Source organism: Balaenoptera musculus, chromosome 4 (assembly GCF_009873245.2).
Source record: "Balaenoptera musculus isolate JJ_BM4_2016_0621 chromosome 4, mBalMus1.pri.v3, whole genome shotgun sequence".
Classification (NCBI taxonomy): Eukaryota; Metazoa; Chordata; class Mammalia; order Artiodactyla; family Balaenopteridae; genus Balaenoptera; species Balaenoptera musculus.
This window is the reverse complement of record NC_045788.1, coordinates 52,321,291-52,335,924: the sequence shown is the minus strand read 5'-3', so window position 1 is coordinate 52,335,924 and position 14,634 is coordinate 52,321,291. Positions and strand designations below refer to the sequence as shown.

General features: G+C 34.9%; 1 protein-coding gene across 2 annotated transcripts in view; it reads right to left on the bottom strand.

Moving 5' to 3' along the window:
- The window catches only part of NAALADL2 (N-acetylated alpha-linked acidic dipeptidase like 2), a 1,542,421-nt gene that overhangs the window by 1,425,894 nt on the left and 101,893 nt on the right, over window positions 1-14,634 (bottom strand). Inside the window, exon 3 of one of the 2 annotated variants that reach the window (XM_036850518.1) lies at window positions 5,377-5,439. The gene's annotated coding sequence lies outside the window, so the exon portion shown is untranslated. Of the gene's footprint in view, window positions 1-5,376; window positions 5,452-14,634 lie in introns of those variants that run through there. The other variant, XM_036850517.1, reaches the window with a different exon arrangement.

Sequence of the window (14,634 nt, the reverse complement as noted above, 5' to 3'; positions counted from 1 at the left end):
TCCCTTGACTATTAACCTTTGTTATTTAACCATCGCCTTTCATCTTTCTGGGCTGAATCTGTGCTTTAGCTGTATCATCACACATTTCAATTTCCTAATTTAGAAAAAAGATAAATCAGTATGTAAAAATTTTACAAAAGATGATTCAGATATATGGTGATCAAAAATAATCTGTTACCAGAATTCATCTATAAATTGTCTTTATAATAGGTATCTTACTTCATTCCCAATTAAAATTAAATGGCTTTAAAATTAAATGGAATGTGGAATGTGGCATGATAGGCATTGAGAGGAAAGAGCTTCTGAAAAGTTTTCTTTGAAATTCATGTTACCCAAATGTTAATATTTTAGGAATAAACATCCAGTAAGAGTTTGGAGGTAAAGAAGAGTGATACGGTAAGAGAAAGAAATGTGAGAAAAGCTTTGGTTCTCTTGTGTGCAAAATCTTACTTTTGGTAAAAGGACTATGTGTCCCACCCAAAACTGTATTATTCCAGTTTTGAGGGATGTTTTGATTCTCCCCCTCCATCTTCATAAGGCAAAAAGTACATAAATGGGCTGCAGCTACAAAGAGAAAAAATTCTATCAAATTTTTCTATAGAAAATTTCAAAATACCTATCATTTAGAAAACCCACGTGTAAAGTCCCTAGTCACCAGACAACAGGTTGGCATAAGCCACACGATATTGCTGGGAAAAGGCTATGTCCTAATATAAAAGAACTGTTTTTGTCTTAGTTCCTGGAAATTTGCAGAGCTATGTTAAAGAAAAAGAGAAGCCAAACTGGGCATGTTAGCATGAACAGACATCCAATAAACAGCAACAGAATGGATGAAATTTACGCCCCTTTGTTCAGACAATTAAAAACAATTAACGTTTTTCTCATCAACAAGCCAGCTTCAAATGCTGTGTGCAAAATTCACAAGCAGTTGTCCTGCCAGTAGTATACTTGACTCCTTAGTCTTTATAGAAAACTGTTTTTTGTCTCACTTGCTCTGCAAGTTTTTTAACAATTGCCTTTGGTAACTTAAGGAGAGAATTTGGCACAGAGAATTTGTTAAAATGTACATGAAAGCTGCCTGCCAAGGTAATGGTACAGAACAGGTGCTATCCAAGTCAGAAGGTGGACGCAAAAGAAGGAAACCAACAGACGGAATAAGCACAGGAAGTGACCCCGAAACAAGGCAGCCGGCGCCTCATACTGTTCCCACCACCTGGCCCAGCCAGAGCCGGCCCTCTGCCAATTGTCCGGCCAGCAGTTGTGTATTTACACATCCCAATGGCAGGCCTGGCCACATCGTCTGCCTTTCTCTCTTTTTTAAAAAATTTCTTTCTCTTACTAGACGAAAGCCTGTTTTGCGAACTTTTGATTCACTTTTTAACTCTAAATATATAAAGGAGTTAGTGGTGGTTCTGACTTGTTTGAGCTCTTGTTACAATAAAGAAAATAATCATTTTTGTCTTATTTGTTAGAAATCCCCTTTTGCCGTTAAAGGTGTTATTGAAGGATTTGGGGCTGATTTCTTTGGGCACTTTCTTACTTTAAAGGAAGTAATCAGGTTTTCATTTTACTTATTAGAAATTCATACTTGCTGTTAAAGACAGAGGGTCATGTTTTTGCTAAAGTCGTTTAGCAGTATGAGGACATTTAGAATGCCTCTATGGTTCAACTTTAATCTCTTCATTAGTATTATTTCACCTGGACCAGCTGTAACCTAGAGGCAGGGCTGTTAAACTGAGATCAGATACCAAGAGTTAGTTTAGATCAAGTGTTGACTTTGATGTGGGGAAGCAAGTTCCTACACTAAATGTTCCTAAAGTGAAGTCCTTAGTACTCAGTATGACTGTGTGTTATAGAACCCTAAGTAGTCAATTAGTAGGAGAGGAAACAAATATTTTTTTTCTCTACTCATTTTAGGTTCATTGGCTAGGTCCCTGTAAATTAGACTGACAAAAGACAGATTAAAAAAAACAAATTCATTTACATGTGCATTGAGCATACACAAGGGAGAACTCAGAGATGAATACCTCAAAGGGATGGTTGGAATTTGGGGTCTATAGACCTAATTCACTAGGGGAAGGGGAGAAAGGGCACTTATAGAAAAACAAATGACATTTTGGAAAGATAAAAGGGACCTTAGAAGAACCAATGGGGGATATGTCAGTCTTGTGACAAAGTCTGTTTGGGTGTGATGAGAAGATTACAGCAGCTTTGCAGAAGAAGATTTAGTGACTTTTGAGATCTTTGGGGAGGCTCTGCTTTTAGGCAGATATGGGATTTCAGAAACTAAATGCATTCAGCTCAAAATCATTTTGATGCCCAATCCCAAAGTATTGACATATACACACTACTATATAGGAAATAGATAACTAATAAGAACCTGCTATATAGCACAGGGAACTCTATTCAATACTCTGTAATGGCCTATATGGGAAAAGAATCTAAAAAAAAAAAAAAGTGGGTATATGTATATGTATAACTGATTCACTTTGCTGTACACCTGAAACTAACAAAACATTGTAAATCAACTATACTCCAATCAAAAATTTTTTAAAATAAAAACAAAAAATAAAAAAAATGAAAACTAGGGACAAAAAAATCATTTTGATGCCAAAGAAGCATATTTTGGGGTGGCATATCCTGATCCTTCACATTTCCAGTTCTACTGCTCTCATTTCTGCCTCTTTTCTACTTTCATTAGACTTTATTTAATTTGGCTATTCTTAACCTGTATTTTGAGTGATAGCAAGCCAGAGAAATGTCCATTTTTCCAAAACATTAGGCAGCATTTCTTTGACAACTGCCTCTTCTTCACTTTGCAAAATGTTAACATTACCCTATGAACAACAGGTGACTCTAAGGTTGAGAGATTCTGTGTGCAACTTGGTATCCTTGTTCATATTTTCCTTATTGCTATATATACACATATATATATATATATATATATATATATAGTTTAGGTTTTATATTTTTAAAAGTTATTTTCAGTTTGGAGAAAAATATTTTAAATGTCCTAAAATTATCGAGTTTATTGAAACTTCCAGTTTGTGTCTATCCTTAGGGCACTAAAATATCACATGAGAGCTGATATCCTACTCTGTGTAGCCTTGGGTGGGTGCCTTAGTCCTTCCAGAATTTTATGTGGCCATACCAAAAAAAAAAAAAAAAATCACAGAAATGCTCCACGGGTTTCAAGCCCAATATGGCAGCAAGGTGACCATAAGACAGCATATTTTAAAGGAATAACTCCAGAAAAGATGGTCAAAGCAAAGTCTCTAGAATGGAGAACTTTACAATGGTAAGTTTTTTATAACTGAACCCAAAGTGTCCACACTATACAATCATATACACCAGTAAAGTAATTTTGTGATTTGTAAATCACCATATTTTTTAAAGACTCCTCATTAGTTTTTCTTACAAAACAAGTACACTTTATCTTCTTGATACATTATCTTACATGATTAATTTAATGATAGTTATCATCTCTTTCTCGTTACAAAAGAAAGCTTTTATAATGTATATTGACTATACAATTTTCTAGAGTTCAAATAAATAAAACTTGGATATATTGGCTATTTCTTCTTTTGCTAAAAATCATTTTCTTCACTTATTCTTAGCTTTCTTCAAACCTTTTTTATGTCTTTAAAGAGAATTTACTGACATACATTTTTTCACTTATAAGTTGAAACATTATTGTTTATTTTAAAAATTGCATTTCATATTGATTTTGATGGAGTCCCCTTACTATGAATCTGAAAGTCAAGAGGAGATGCAGAAAGCAGTTTTGCCATTTGTGACAACTGATCAGGGAAAGAGGAGTATATGGCTTTAAGTAGTCAGTTTCTGTGGGGACCCTCTGTTGGGTCAATCTATCCATTCCCCAGATTTTACATTTGATCCTGTCATCCCACACCACAAACACCAAGAGCCTGCTATGTGCAAAATACTGCAACAGATCCTGGGAAAACAAGGTGCATCAGCCCAGGTCCTTGCTCACAAAGATGTTATAGTCTAGGAAATATATTCTATTTATGTAGGTGTGAAGGAGGAAGAATGGCCTGCCTGCCTGGTTATTAGATATAGGAAGCTGGCCCTGTGAGAATTTCATCAGCCTGGTTTGAAGAAAATGTTCAGTATCAGATGAAGTCTTTCCAGTTTAACTGCTACTGTTTACAGTTATATCTGAATTCCTTGATATAGTTCAGAAGGACATTCATGATGTGCCCCTTCCTGAATTCTTTAGGCACACCTCCCTATCTTAAACACTACACTTCAGACACCATAACTACTTTGTAACCAAAATTTAATATTTTTCCACCTTCCTCTGCCACATCCCTCCTTGAGCATTTATCTCTAGTCTGGCTTAGATGCCCACCTCATTTCTCACTTTGTACCCCTTGCTTATCCCTACAGTTTTCACTCATCACATGATGGTGTACTTGCCTGTTCTTGACCGTTTGCCACTAGACTGTAAGCCCCTGAGAAATAGATACATATTCTTCACCATCATGTCCTCAGTGTAAAATGGCTCCCACTTAATAGGTGCTCAATAAATATTTGTTGCATGAATGAGTGAATTGCTTCAACTTCTATTTTTTAAGAGAAACAGAATGTTCCTAATTGGTCCATTCCATTATCTTTCAAGTAGAAAGCTAAATAATCCCAAATGATCCATAATCTACAACTAATTATACTGATTAAAATCTCTTAAAGTATAATTATATGAAGATTTACTTTAATTTAATATCCACTGTAAAAGTAACAACTGTTAGCAATTTCTAATTAGTTGCTTTTTTTCAAATCCATATTAACTTAGGATTCAAATACCACTGTGATACATTCACATAAGCTAATTCATATTGCTAATTCATATAGCATATGGCTCAGAGTAAGTGCTCACTAATGTCAGCATGATGGCAGTAGTGCTGGTGGACTGGTTTATGGTGATGGCAATAATGAATGTGTATCAGTAATGGTATATATAAATCATATGAAAGACATATATCCAAGATAATATTATAAAGAAAGAGTGATAAAAAATTTGGACACCTATTTTAAAATATAGGAAAAGCATAATCATATATCTTCTTTTCAAGTAATTGTTATTAGAATTATTATTAGATTAAGTATGATAATAACAAACCATCACATTAGGGAAGAGAATGTGAATTATAATTGTATAATTTTACGATGCTCTGTAGGGCACGGAATTATTCTCTCTAATGTCCAAAAATGCAAGTAAACGATATTGACATTGAAATGCTTTTTGACAAAAACAGCAGTTACAGAGAGAAAGAGGGAAAAATGTTTTTATACTCTCTAACTGCTCAAACTGTTTTACAAATATTTATAAAAGGTCACCAATAGAGGGCTTACCTGGGGTCAAGTGAAAGAGGCCCTAAACCATCAAAAGCTATTTCCAATGTCCAGCTGGGAGATCTAAAACAGAGAATAACAAAGACAGTTTGTGACAAAGCTGACACACAGTATCCTGGAAGGAGTGAAATCAGTTGTGACATTTTTCATTTATTTGTAAATGCCTCTTTGGCAGTACACTCACTCAAAATGACAGTTGCTTCTTACAGAATAGGGGAGGTGATGGTAAAATAGAGGAATCCTGACAGTTGCTTTAATGAGATTCTGCATTAGGGCTATTCTAACACTTTCCCCCAACAAGGAGCCTGCCCTTCATTTTCAATATCATAACTCAGTAATTTGGAAAATGTTATCTCTGTGAAAACTCAACCAGTGAGTCCTTAATAGCCATCGCTCAGTTTATTTTCCTCTTAACTTTCAATTAGGAGAACACATTCTAAAGCAAGTAACTGAATAAATGTCAGCCATACAGACCAATTATGTCTCTTATTAAAAGAGTACTGTTTTTATTAAAAAACAGTAATATGGAGTGTGACTGAATAACTCAAGACACACTCTCCAGTAACTCAGTATTTGTTTGGAAATATCAGGGAGTATAATATAAGCTACATATTTAAAGGCTTTACTTTCTGTATTTTAATAAGTTCCTCTGGAAAAGGAAATTATTGCCAAGGTAGTTTCACTAGTCTTTAAAATTTGAGCAACTCCAAATTAAGCAGTCTTAATGAAGATTCCACGTCATTTCTTCATTTAATTATTCTTTGATCATATGTTAAGTGCTTGGTGCAAAGCAACTGGCCTAAACCCATTTCTAAAAAAAAATGTAAATTATACTGTGCAAGGAAAATGCAATCCAACTCAGGTCTAGCCCAGCACCTACCACCTATTAGTCAACCAATAGGTAGTTGCTGAACTGGTAAGTTGCACAAAATCAAATCTCTGTGCATAGCAAAATGCATTTTGGCATTTCACTGCATTATGGGTTCAAAGTCTAGATCCCAGAGAAATGAACTAATTATGAGACCTCGGAGAAGTATCAAACTCTCTGGGTTCCAATATCCTTTTCTATGAAGTAGAGTTAGTACTATTTACTGCATGTGATTTCTGTAGCAATTAAACAAATGTTGGGGCAGGAATAAAGCACCTAGCACAGTTCGTGGCTCAAAATATGCTGTTAATAAAGGGTAGCTGTTATAATTATGAAGCTTTACTTTGACCAAAACAAATGACATCTGTCTCAAATAAAACAAGAACAAAAGTAGCAACAATAAATAAGTAAAAGGAGGAAACCGTGGCTTCAGGAGACTAAGATCTTCAGTTCTATCTCTCTTCCAGTAACAGCCTCTTTGCAACTCAGTTCTCTCATCACAAAAATGGGACTAACGTTCCTACCTTTACATAAAACCCCATCTCGGCTTGGCTATGAAGGCTGTCTGGGTATTTAAGCACCCCAAAATCATACGTTCTTGGAAAATGTGCAATGACTATGGCAGTGAGCATCATTTCACGTTGGCAAATTAACTGTGGTCTAAGATTTTGTGTTGGTAACCTTACCCTGCTGGCCACTGATTAATTCTTAGGTACTGCTCAGCAGAGATGGAAAACTGCTTGAGCAGTTAAATGTGTGCAGACTCATGAAGGGTTTTGTTGCCTTATTCTATCCTCAGTTTACCTAGAGCAGTGGTTCTTAAACTTAGCTATACCTTAAAATCACCAGGAAGATTTTTATAAAATGCTATTGATAATATCTATGTGCAACCCAGCACAATTAAATTAACATATGTTTTAAAAGCTCTCCAGGTAATTCTAACGTGCAGCTAGGGTTTAGAACCACTAGCTTAAAGTCTGATGCTTTGTTTCTCCAATAGACACTACTGGCTTCCTATACAAACCATTGTTTCCTCTTTTTTGCTAGGCAGAGCGCTGATTCATCTTAGGTGTCTTTTTTCCCCAAGCGACTCTGGGGAGGATGACTTACGCCCAGGTTCAGGCCAACCTGATTAGACTCAGCCAATCGTAGTGAACCCATTTCCTTCGCCAGGAATGGATTTAAGGGTATATATGTTATCTATATCTAGCCAACAATATGCAAGGAAACGTATTCTGGGGGCTTCTAGCAAAGTTTTCCACCCTCCTAACAAAATGCTTCTTCTTCTGCTGTTGTATATGGATACGATGCCTAGAACTGCTTTAGTCATCTTGACAGCATGGAGGAAGTTAATCTGAGGATATAGCTAACATCTTGAGAATGGCAGAGCAGAAGGGTAGAAACAGATTCTGTGACAATGTCATTCAGCTGCTGAATTAACTTGTCCCACTTCTGGAATTATGTAAAATAAATTCAAACAGCATCAGAGCGCTTTGATTTACATAGCATCCCAAAAAAATATTAAACAAGAAAAAAAGCTATATCCCAAGCCTAAGTTTAGCTCAAAAATATCTTTGTTTATATTTTGAAATCCTTGTGAACTAAACCAATTGGTGAAAAATGTTAATTTTTCTTAAAAACTAAATAGTGTCAGTTTTACTTCAGTGGCTTTATAGCACTTAGTTTTACTAAGAAATAGTGTGTTGTAACAGACATAAGAAATTTAATAGCAGATCCTATCATTCAAATATTTTTCAGAAGTACTAATCTGTTCTAATTTTTACATACACACATAATGTACAATATTAAATATATTTTTATACCATATGTACAAATACATGCATGTATTTGCTTTTTTAAGTTATTGCCAACCACATGGTGCCTAAAGTAGAGAAAATGAGTTTTTTAATATCTAACCACAATAATCCCATCATTTCCTAATAACTGCGTTTTTCCTTTTAATTGATTCTATGTATAACTTGCATTCCTTGCAAGTTGTATGTCTTACTGTCAAAAGTCCATATTATAATTTTGCTTCCAAAATGTTCTCTCTTTTACTAGAGCAGTAATTTCCTGACTCAAAGAATACAAGGGATATTTTGGAATGATGCTTTACTGTCAACCACACAGTTGGAATGAGATTAAAAGGAATTTGTTCCAAGATCTACTATGGAGTTTTAAAGTGGCACACACTGTAATCACCATGCTCCAATTTGCCACTTTAAAATCTGGTTACTTCCAAACTCTCTAAGTTCTTTTGCATTGCTTTCTCTCTCTATCTCATCTGCAATTTCTGTATTATTTATTCAACAATAAAAAAATCACCAGCACTTTTGTGGGAAGGGAGGAAACTAGACTACCCTTGGCAGGTGGTATTTCCTAGATAAAGAAGACAGCAACATGTATTAGGAGTCTTAGCTTTTGGGAGCCAGCAGAGAGGATCGGCCAGGGGAAAACAGGAAGTAGGGCTGGTGGAGAGCTCCGTGATGTGATCTCTTCCCACACAACCCACCAAATCTCCAACTAATTTACAAACTTACAACTGTCATGGTATGCTTAATGTGATGGATTTCTTGTGAAAGCCAATAGGGGATATAGTTCTGGTGCAGGACCAAGTGAGTTTAAAAAGCTGAAACTAAGTGGGCTCCATGAAGAAGGAGGAAAACAGTGCTGAGAAAAAAAAAAAAGACAGAAATTCTGAGAACATTCCCCTCCTCAGAATAGATCAGGGTGTGAAATGGGCACTTGAACCAATTTTCCCTCAGTAGTTTGGGAAACCTCAATGTATCTTTTATCTCCCTCATTATTCTACGAGCCCCTGAGACCAATGCTGCGCTGCCTTTTACTCTTTGAATCACAACAGAACACAATAAATGAATTTGATTCAGGTGGGAGAGCTCCTCCAGAAAGGGTCTTTGTCTCTGCTACTACCAAATTCAGGCAAGCTCTGTATGCAACTTTCCTTTTCTACTCAAAATATTAATAAGACTGACTTCTCGATAGCGCTAAGAACTTGGCAGAGCTGAAAATCTCATGGGTGACTTTAGTTCAGGGTCAAATCTGTATCTCTGGATCACTTATTGCTTTGTAGAGGACACAGGTTTGCTTCCACCCCTCAAGCCCTGCTCTTAACACAGTTCCTGACAGCTACTAGTACTTAATAAGAGTAAGAAAGAGTCTCAAAAGTGTAGTATGTTTTCCTGAACTTCATCTGGAGCTCCAAGTTCCATTTCTGGTATCTTTTCCTCTCTACAAAAGATGGGAGTTTCTAAAGTCATAGTAGTGGATCTGCACGCTCTAAAATATTATAGGTGCTAATGTCTGTTTTCAATCCTCCTCCTCCAAAGATAAGTACCTGACCATCATCTCTGCAGGGACTTTCACAAAGTAGAGACATAATAAATGTCTGGTGCACTGAACTAAATTATAAATGAAGTACCTATTGTTTGCTCTCTTTTTATTTATGCTATAACTATCCTTAGATAATGAATTTATCTTTTGGAGCACTAAAATACAACCATTAGGATCAGATATTTTATTTCACAAGTACAAAAATCAACATTGGTCTTAAAAAGTTTTACAAATTTTTAAGAGGAATTTAGTATTTTGAAGTTTATTTCTGGAGGCAAGCTCTTATTTCTTGTGAATTTCATTTCATTGATAGAAATATATGAGGTGTGTTAAGAACCACTGGTATTTCAATTGTAACTATTAAGGAAAATTGTATTACAATGCAGACAAGTAATCCTGAGGCCCAGCAGAGCAATAATGATTAACAACATGCTCTAGAGGGAGTATAAATTTTAATACTATCACTCATAAAATCCATGTTTCAATGTTTACAAAACAGAATCAAGTTTACCAAAAAGCAAATAAACATTTTGCTTAGGGGTTTCTTGTTTTCATCTCTGATTTTTAAATAATCAGCATCATCTCCCCAGAGCAGGAAAACTATACCTACCTGCAAATGAACTATATGAAGTTCTAAAATCCTCACAGAGAATTCTCTCACTGGATTCTGCTCCCCATAAATTCTATTACCAGTATTTATTCAAATTTACTTTTAAAAAGATAAGTGAGACTTCAGGGAGGTGGCCTTTACATGGATTTTATTTGCTGATGATAATGATGACAGACCATGCCTCTTTATAAGATGGGTTAGAGATTAATCCCACACTAATCAGAGTACTTTTTGAGAGCTGATCTCAATTCTGGACTACAAGAGAAAACTAAAATAATACAAAAAATATGCAGAAAGTCATGGAAATGACTAAAAAGGCTAGAATTCAATGAGTAAAAGTGCAAGAGAATGTGATGAAAATCAGTGAAGCATATTGAGAAATGCAACATGCAAACAAACAAGGCCAAATAAACTCAAACATCAATTAATAGATTTTTAATGACACTATTTCATGATAGCTTGTTTGTTTAATGCTTTTTAATACCCATAATCTTACATCTTTTTTTCAAGTCACATGAACTATATAAATCAATGTGTTTAACTTCAATTTCTTCAACAAATTAGTTAATAGTTTCACAAAATAAGGTGATCATATGAGATGAATCAGTTGTCCCACTCAATATTTTAATAGTCACATTTCCTATTTTCTATGTTTGTGATATTTTGTAATTTATAAAAGGCTATCCCTATAATTCTAAACATGCTATGGGAGTTTATAATCTAAAGGAAAGGAAAAGACTAACACATGAAACAGTAGCCATATTTAATCGATACTATTGATGCTCTTAGGAAAACCTAGTGGGGAGAGTTAATCTTTCCTGCAGAGAAAGTAAGAAACATCAAGTTGGAATAAACTCTCATGTGTGTATTTAGCTCTGTCTACTTCAGGGATTGGCAAACTTTTTTCTGTAAAGGTCCATATCATAAATATTTTTGGCTTTGCTGAACATATGGTCTCTGTTGCAACTATTCAGTTTTGCTGTTCCAATGTGCAGAAGCCATAGACAGTATGTAAACAAATTTGCATGGTTGTGTGTGTTCAAATAAAACTTTATTTTTGAAAACAGCTGGGGGGCATAACTTGACAATTCCCAGTCAAGTTCATCATTGAGAAGTTATGCATGCCATTTTCAATATGGAATAGAAAGCAAGAAAGGGACAGGCCAGGTAGAATTTTTTGTAGATACACCCTGGAATTCAGAACACCAAAAACACTTATATTTGAATGTAATTTCAATAAACTATGATGGATGATTTTATTGATCATTGTTCCACATTTTCCATGAAAATTCCTCCCTCCATTAGGACAGATTCTTTAGAACCTGTCAACTAGATAAAGCTCTTCCTAAGCTTCCTGTTATTGAATTTCCTTGGCAACTGAAATAGCTTTAAGATGACAGTCTACATATCAAATTTTTACAATTAAAAGCTTAATTACATTTTTAAATAAAAATAAAAGACTTTTTTCTATCACTCAGATGTGCCCCAATTTTCTACTTTTCCTAGAAATCAGTATTTCACTACATCATAAGGTAGAAGAAAATTATTAAATAAGTACAAGTACCCTGAAGCATCATAGCAATTTACTCCTTTCGTTCCATCCTCCATCATGAAATGTATCACAACACATTCAAAATTCTGAACAGAAATGTTGTAATATGGCTCTCAATTATTTCAGTGATAAAACACTAATAAAAAATTTCAGTGTTACAAAATGCAATTGCTAAACACGAGCTAGCCATTTAAAAATTTGACTAACTAAAATTTCCTTTTCCTCTAATATTGTTTCCTTTAGAAAAGTTATGAAAAGTGATCATGATGTAATCACAAATAATAATTTGTTATTAATAATGTGTAATATTATTATATGCCAGGCAATATGTCAAGTGTTATACATTTATTAAATCATTTAATACTCAAACAACCCTATATAAAAATTCAGGTACTATTATTACTCTCATTATACAATGATGAAGAAACTGTGCTTGTCCAAAACCACAGGGCTACTAAGAAGCAGAGCTAGGATTTGAAAGCAGGTGTTCTTGGCTCCCAATGCTAATGCGGTCAAGGCCTTGATTCAGTGTCTGCACAGGAATGCTAGTCTCCTGGCACAGCCAGTCTGCCCTACACTCTGGGAAACATCACCATTGATAAAGAGGATGATGAAATAAGAGATGGAGGTGAATGCAGAGAAGTACAACCAAAAGTGGTAGAAAGTGAGAGGGGGGGTCCAAACGTCATTTATTCAACAAATGCTACAGGTCAGTAATCCTCCTTAGAGACATGGCAACCACATTTATTTCAGGCTTTGGAATCTGATCAGCCTGTTTAAAACCTTGCTCCACTACTTTTTTGATTACTTGCTTAAAATTTAGGAAACTCAGAATCCTCTTACATAAAATGAGGATACAAATCAGGATTGTTTTTCAGAGATGTTATGAGGATTAAATGATCTCATGAGGGCCTGATACATAGTGGGTGCCCCCAAAATGGTAGCTGCTACTATCATTCAGGGTTTTAATCATTTTAAATATGGAAGTGTCAAATAGTATGTTAAAAGATAACAGACATCTGGATTAAAAGTTAAAAATGTATCCAATCATTTGAATGGCCTGTCTATATAACTTTGGGTTTCTCAAAATTTACTGATTATCTACCATGTACTAAACTTTATTAGAAAAAAAAAAAACCAGTTGTGGTTAGTCATAAAGACAAACTCTCTAGAAGATTGACTGAATTTTTCACTTTCATCTGAAGACATTACATGTATACAACTGTTAAGACATTATTTCAATTCACAGAGCTTCCTACCTTGTCTATGGCTACAGTATGTTTTGACAATTCCTTCAGTCTTCAGCAAGGCTTACAAGGCCAGGCAGGCTGAACAGCCCCTCCTACGAACATATGCTTATTTCCAGTTTAAAGCCACTTCATCCATTTTTCCTAATGTACCATAAAAATATCACTTTATCTCTATGTGTCCCTTGATACACCAAAGATAGAATTGTATTGGATGCCATCTGATGTCTTCATCATTAAATGAGGAGGTAGTGACAATCGTATTTTAATATAGTTAAATCATACTCCAGTAAAATTTTTAACATATGATGCTATTAATTATGTAACATTGCAAACAAACATAAAGAAGCAGATCATGTTTCAAGGAGCTTTTGTTAACTCAAAGGAGGGAAAAAAGAGAAAGACAAAAAAGGAAGAAATAAAGAGACAAACTATATTCAAAGAAAAAAAATTCTTTTGTAATTTTCTCTTAAGAGAATTGTCTGAATATACATTTTCCAAAGAAGACATACAAATGGCCAAAGGCACATGAAAAGATGCCCAGCATCACTAATCATCAAGGAAATGCAAAGCAAAATTACGAGCTATCACTTCACTCCCGTTAGAGTGGCAATAATCAAAAAGACAAGAAATAACAAGTGTTGGTGAGGATGTAGAGAAAGGGGAACAAACACTTGTGCTCTGTTGGTAGGAATATAAATTGGTGCAGCCACTATGGCAAACAGAATGGAAGTAACACAAAAATTTAAAAAAAGAACTACCATATGACCCAGCAATTCCACTTTTGGGCATTTATGCCAAGAAAACAAAAACGCTAATGCCAAAAGATATATTTACCCTCATCTTCACTCCAGTACTGTTTACAATAGCCAAGACCGGGAAACAACTTGTTGCCAGCAAGAGATGAATAGATGTTAAAAATGTGCCCCCCGGACAGACACACACTAGAATATTTTTCAGCCAAGGAAAAGAAAGAAATCTTGCCATTTGCAACAACATAGATGGACCTTAAGCGTATTATGCTAAGTGAAACACGTCAGAAAGAGAAAGACAAGTACCACATGATCTCACTTATATGTAGAATCTAAAAAAAACACCTAAAAAAAACCTGAGCACATGGATATAGAGAACAGGTTGGTTGTTACCTGAGGGTGGGGGGCGGGGGGAGATAGATAACAGGGTTAAAAGGTACAAATTTCCAATTATGAAATGAATAAGTCATGGGGAATATATGCACATCATGGTGGCCATGGTAAATAATACTGTATTGCATATTTGAAAGTAGCTGGGAGAGTGGACCTTGAAAGTTCTCACAAGAAAAAAAAATGTTTGCAACTATGTATGGTGAACGGATGTTAACTGGCCTTATTGTAGTGATCACTTTGTAATACATACAAATATCAAATCATTAAATTGTACACCTGGAACTATTATAATGTTATATCAATTGTTATGTCACTTATACCTCAAAAAAGATAATAAAGTAACTATTGGACTTGTTCTACTCTGTTCACAAACTGAATTTTAAAAGGAGGAAAAAGCAAAATAATGTTACAGAACCATATGATTATGATTACTAAAACAATAAGACACATAATTAGGTTATATTTAAGCACAAGTTGGCAATGAC